Source organism: Mastomys coucha, unplaced genomic scaffold (assembly GCF_008632895.1).
Source record: "Mastomys coucha isolate ucsf_1 unplaced genomic scaffold, UCSF_Mcou_1 pScaffold20, whole genome shotgun sequence".
Classification (NCBI taxonomy): Eukaryota; Metazoa; Chordata; class Mammalia; order Rodentia; family Muridae; genus Mastomys; species Mastomys coucha.
Window position 1 is genome coordinate 130,745,388 of NW_022196903.1, and position 6,483 is coordinate 130,751,870.

Consider the following 6,483-nt stretch of genomic DNA (forward strand, 5'->3'; position numbering starts at 1 on the left):
TTAATAAGGAGCATGGTCAAACTCTTGTGGGTTTTTGGGCTCAGAGATAAAATAATTTAAAAACTAACTCAAATGGAAATTGAAATGGAGACAGTTTCATTGGAGTTCAATAAAAGGGGCGGGGGAGGGGTGCAGACAAATTGTAAATCTTGTCAGCTTCCAGAAGGAGGGATGTGATGTATATTGTTGTCAACTTGACAGAATCAAGAATTGCCTGGCAGATGGGCCCCTGGACATATCTGTGGGGGATTATCTTGATGATATCGATTAGGGTGGGAAACTCCAACCACTATGGTGGCACCATTCCCTAGGGAGGAGATCCTGGACTGTGTAAGAGAGGAGAGAGTGAGGTGAGTCCAAGCATGCATGCATTCCTTGCTCTCTGCTTCTTAATTATGGTTACAACATGACCAGGTGTGTGGAGCTCCTGCGGCTGTAATCTCTCTACACTGATCTGTGAGCTCAGACAAATGACCAGGTGTATGGTGCTCCTGCTTCTGTAATATCTCTTCATTGGACTGTGAGCTAAGAAAAATGATCACCAAGAACAGCAGCAACAGTGGAGTGGATTAACCTAAACTTAGAATGCTACAGAAGTCAGAGCTGGAGAACCCTTTGGAGGAACCCCGAGATCATGTGTGGATCCCAGACATTGACATAAGAAGCTATAACATTGAAATTACCTTGGAGACCCAAGATGTTCAAGATGCCAGAGCTGTGGGCTATCTGCTGAGGAAAGCTGCTAACAGGGAGTGGAACCAGTGCAATCAAAAGTTTGTTGCAGTCAACAAAGATGAAGAAGGATTTTGAGATCTGAAGACCACTTTGACATCAGCCATGGAGATGCAGAGTTTGGAGTTTGCCCAGCTGGTTTCCTGCCTTGCTTTGGGATTACAGTTAAGTGATTGGATGAATCTCAGCAGAGACCTTGAAATTTTGACTTTAATATTGTTGACACTGCTATAGACTATGGAGTATTTGGAAGTTGGACTAAATGTATTTTTTATTATGTTTAGATGTGGCCCCGTCTTATGTTTGAACAAGCCTTTGGAGGCCATGGAGTGGAATGTTATGGCTTGTATATGCTTGGTCCAGGGAGTGGCAATATTAGAAGGTGTGATTCTGTTGGGGAAGGTGTGGCCTTGTTGAAGTAAGTGCGTCACTGTGGGTTTGGTTTTTAAGACCCTCATCCAAGCTGCCTGGTAGCCAGTATACTACTAGCAGCCTTCAGATGCAGATGTAGAACTCTAAGCTCCTCCTGCACCATGCTTGCCTTGATGCTTGATGATGGATTGAACCTCTAAACCTGTAAGCCAGCCCCAATGAAATGTTGTTCTTATAAGAGTTGCCTTGGTTTTGGTGTCTGTTAACAGGAGTAAAACCCTAAGTAAGACACCATTCTACCAGGTTAAATTAGCTTTTCCTTCCTGTCAGTCTTTGGATGATTCCCCAGGAAAAAGTGGGCACTGGAAATGTAGTGGCGCTCCTGTTTCTGTATGTCTGTCTTCACTGTCAGCCTCACTAAAGCACATGTCTATACTATTAGCTCTTCTACCTTATCCCTCTTTCACCTGCAAAGGCCTTCTAGTTTCTTGCTTCTCTTTGCGGGGAGAGTGGACACCTAGGTTCTGTGACATCATTTCCACAGCAGGCATTGCTTCTATTTCATAAACAGACTAGCCAGCTCAGGGTCAGGCATCCTCAAAAGGCCTCTCTGATGTGGAGCCTCTCTGACTCTCTGTGACTCCAACGTCCACTCACTTTTAACTCTGGCAGGTCAGATTCAATTACTTGTTCTTTCAGACCCGGTCTCAGCCTAGAGTTTACTCTGTAGTCTGGGCTGGCCTTGGACTTGGAACAATCCTCCTGCCTCAGTCTCTCTTTCTCCTAGTATCCAAATTACAGTCACAAGACAGCATAAGAAGCTCTACCCACTCCCCCTGAGACAGTCCCTGTACTTGAGGGTAAGTGGTACACCACAGGTAGAAGATGTTCCAGAGGACTGAAATCCAGGCTAAGAGGAAATAGGAGAACCATCTTAGAGCTAGAGGTCTGAGTCCTTCAGCATGTCCACAGAGAGAGACAGAAAGAGAGATCAGACTTAAAATTAACTAGTTACTTAGCTGTCTTTGTCTCAATGAGAAGCATTATACTTAAAAACATAACTTGTTCAGTCCTTTATATCAAAGTTGGTCTTGTGAATTTGCAGCCCAAGTTCCAAGTACCAAGGAGCTGGACCATTGAGAAGTAAGCTCAAACTGGTAGCAAAAGAAGACTCAAGGGAGGAATAAGAAAATGAAAAATTGGGGCTGGTGGGATAGCTCAGCGGGTAAGAGCACTGACTGCTCTTCTGAAGGTCCTGAGTTCAAATCCCAGCAACCACATGGTGGCTCACAGCCATCCGTAATGAGATCTGACGCCCTCTTCTGGAGTGTCTGAAGACAGCTACAGTGTACTCACATATAATAAATAAATAAATAAATAAATAAATAAATAAATAAATATAAAAAAATGAAAAATTAAATTATTCTACACTACCTTATCCTGTCATTATTTTGTTGCCCCTCACATGACCTATACTGGTTACCATAGTAACATGTTTTCATGTTTCATAAAAGATTCAAAGTATGTCAACTAATAATAATTTGTTTTTCTTCATTAAGTGGTTTCTTTCAGCAATACAATGTGTGCCAAACACACACACACACACACACAAATACACAATCTGCTCTTTATCACTGCACTTACAAAGAAGGATTTATGTTAAAATGTTTCAGATCATCCAAATTCTTGGCATGATTTCTAGAAAAAAACACAGGCAGCTGTTTGTAGCAGCTTAGTCTTACCTGTGACCTTTGCCAGTGACAAAGCATGGTGTTGTGGCCTTGGGGGAGGGGCTTAGCCTCTGCACCTGTTGCTTTCGATGAAAAGGGAAAGTTATTTTTTGAACTTGTCCTGTAAGGTTCCAGTGAGAAGAAAATGACTTAGCGTGTGGGAAGGCTTGGTGGTCCTGGGTTCTTTAAGAAAGCAGGCCTAGCAAGCTCTGAAGGACTAAGCCAGGAAGCAGTACCCCATGGCTTCTGCATCAGCTCTTGCTTCCAGATTTCTGCTCTCACTTCCCTGGGTGATAGATTGAGTCCAAACCATAAGATGGAATAAATTCTTTCTTCTCTACGTAGCACTTGGTTCTGATGTTTATCACAGCAGTAGAAATCTACTTAAGCATTTAAAAGATTTCCTTATTTTATGCTATGTGTATGGGTGTTTTGCCTGTGTGAATGCCCATGTGCCATATGCACGTGGTGCCCAGAGGCCAGAAAAGACATAAGAAGCAGAGCTGGAGTGAGTCACCATGTGGATACTAGGAATTGAACGGGAGTCTTCCAGAACAGTCCATAATCTTAAGGCCTGAGCCATCTTTCCAGCCCTTTTTAAAGACAAGGCCTTCTGCATCTTAGGCTTTCTTTGAACTTGCTGTATAACAGAGTTCTGAGCTTCTGATCTTCCTGCCTGCACAGCCATGCCTGGTTTTATGCCATGTTGAGGTCAGGCCTTTGTGCTGGTCAGCATTCTCCCAGCTGAGCTACAACCCCAGCCCTAAACCACCTATATCTTGTTGTTGTCATTCTTTTTTTTGTCTGTTGTTTTTGAGATAAGGTCTTACAGTATAGCTTTGGCTAGCTTGGAACTCCCTGTAAACCATATTGGCCTTGAACTCACAGATACATTTGTCTCTGCTTCCTAAGTGCTGGGATTGAAGTTATGTGCCACCTTGCCTGGCTAATGTCCTCCATCCTTCCGATGACATTATGTCACCCATGGCTTAAGGTAGATTCAAGGCCTTGGGCACTCAGGTCCACTAGATCTCCACTGCCTGGATACCTTGCCACCCCCACTCCTTGTCTATGCCTTTTTCCTTTCTACACCCTGCTCTCCACTGCCCAGGGCTTCAGTTCCCCTGCCGTTTCAAGTCCCACATGGCCCTCTGTGGGGAAGCGCATGTTACTTCCCCAGAAGCAGAGAATAGCCCTGCATGGAGCACCTGTAACAGGCACACCTGTTGTACCACTTAGGGATGTTCAAATGCGTAATTTCATTTCTGCTTTCATTGTTCATTAGACCAAAGTCTTCCCAGGATAATGTTTTTATTTTGATTCACTGCGTGTTGCCAGAGTGCCTAGTCATAGCAGAATAGGGTTAACAGATAGAAAATTAGTAAATAAGAATTTTACTTTTTGTACCGAGAACTTCTTATTCATGTAATAACCTTGACCTCCCTCCTGAAGAAAAAAAGTTTGATGGAAAAGGTGAAAAAATATATATCAAGTCCTATCTCTTCCAATCAAGGCTTATTAAAAGTCTATGTTTTCCATGTAATATAGAAAATCAAATCAATTTTATTTTTTATGATTTGTTTCTAGCCAACTGTGCTCTGAAAATTGTACATGAAGTATTTCAGAAACGTCACCATTCATAAACTAGATTGGGTCTCATTCTGAGTAGCAAGATGAAATCTTGTGTAATTTTGGTCCATCCCTAGTGGGATGCTATCATCCTTTTGTGCAATGTTTCCACACTGTATATGCTGCCCGCCCAGACCATTCCTCTCATGTCTTATCATCACATATGCATTGTGTTGAGTCACGTTACAGTGAGGAGGGCGAGTAAGCTACAATAAGATATTTTGGAGTGGGGAGAGTGAACATTTAAAATATGTTTGACTTATTATAAATTCAATTTTATCACACATATATATATATCGCACCATATATGTAGAGCTTAGTAGTGCCTAGATTTACAACCATCTTTTGGGTTGCTGGAACAGAGCCCAATGAATAAGGACCTAGTGTGGTACCACTGCAAAGACTCTTTTTTTCTTTAAAGATCTATTTATTTATTTCATACATCCGAATACAGTGTTGCTGTCTTCACACACACCAGAAGAGGGCATCAGATCCCATTACAGATTGGTTGCTGGGAATTGAACTCAGGACCTTTGGAAGAGCAGTCAGTGATCTGCTGAGCCATCTCTCCAGCCCCATTTTTTAAAAAGGTAGAAGAGGATGAGACATGAAGCAGAAAGTAAAGTTAGTTGGTTAATTCCATTGTCACTGGGGCAGGTTTCCCTGTTTTCAACTCCCTTACTCCAAGTCCACTCCGTTAAAAACAAAACAAAACAAAACAAAATAAAACAAAACAAAACAAAAAAACCTTCTATAAACGAAAAGTGATTTCTCATTCTTGTACACACAGACCCAGTTTAGAGCAAGCTCACCTTTTAGCAGCTGGCAGTTATGTTATGTTCCCAGCAGACCACAAGTTTATCAACTCTCCTCTGGGGCTGCAGTTCTTACTTAGGACTTCAAATAACTCATGGGGGCGGGGGTGGATGGGGTGGGGAGAGATCAAGACTACCTGAGAGAGAAGTCTTGCACAGAGGCACCCAGACAAGTGAAAATAGTAAACAGGGTTTGGTTTCCAGACACCTGCGTGTCTCCCTTTAGCAGGGAGGCGGGGAGGAACTGGCCGAATCAAATGGTGGAACCTACACCGGCATCAATGTTCACATCCTTCATTCTGTGTTATACCTTGTAACACGGACTGCCGTTCTTTGTAGAGCGCTCTGTCCTCAGCAGCTGGATGGCTGAGGTGAGGTAGTAGTGCAGATACTTAAGTGTATTGCCCAGGAGACTTCGCAGCCCAGGTCATGGCCTTGGCAAAGTCAGAGCTCACATTGAGATTCAAGGTGAAAACCAAGATGGCCACAGCGTGCACAGGGGCCATGCTCTCGGGGAGGGACTTAAAGACATTTTAAACATGAGACACACATGGCCTATGGGCTCAGCATATGGTCTGTGCAAGCTGAAGCAGAAGGATCACTGAGAGGCTTATACAAATTTATAAAGTTTGTACAGCTAAATGTGCAAAAGAGTAGGCGCCCTAGTGCTCCCCTTGCCTCCAAATCTCCGTCCTTAAGGCAGGGAAACAGCCACAGGGCGACTTTATTGTGGGGTCCCAAGCCTCTGCCAGTCCTCATTCAGGTCCAGTGTCCCTACAGGAACGTGGGTCTTCACCCTTTTTCCCTTGAGGAGCATCGGTCAAGCCTCCCTACGACGTTTAGCGGGGTCCGCAGCCTTGCACACCCGGCCTTTGCCATGACACTGAAGAACATTCCTTCAGTCGGACAACAGGGACCAAGGTTTCTGAGCACTTCCCGGTGGGCGGAGCCACCACGCGCAGCCCTGCAATGAGAAAGTGCACCAAGGCAGCCTAATTTGCATACAAGACAAAGTACACCAAATACCACGGCGCTCAAAACGTAACCTAGAGACTGCGTGTGTCCCCGGCTCCTTTTTTGATGCTTTGTGGGCCCTAAAAAGGGCCTTTGTGGATGGGAAAGCAGACCGAGAGGTCGAGGCACAGGAGGAGCCGCTCAGCCGCCGAAGCCGTACAGAGTGCGGCCCTGACGCTTGAGCGCGTACA

At 44.2% G+C, this 6,483-nt stretch overlaps 1 pseudogene; it reads right to left on the bottom strand.

The window, feature by feature from the left end:
* Positions 1–5,013: 5,013 nt before the first annotated feature.
* Positions 5,014–5,811, bottom strand: LOC116099723 (annotated as a pseudogene).
* Between the last annotated feature and the right edge of the window lie 672 nt (positions 5,812–6,483).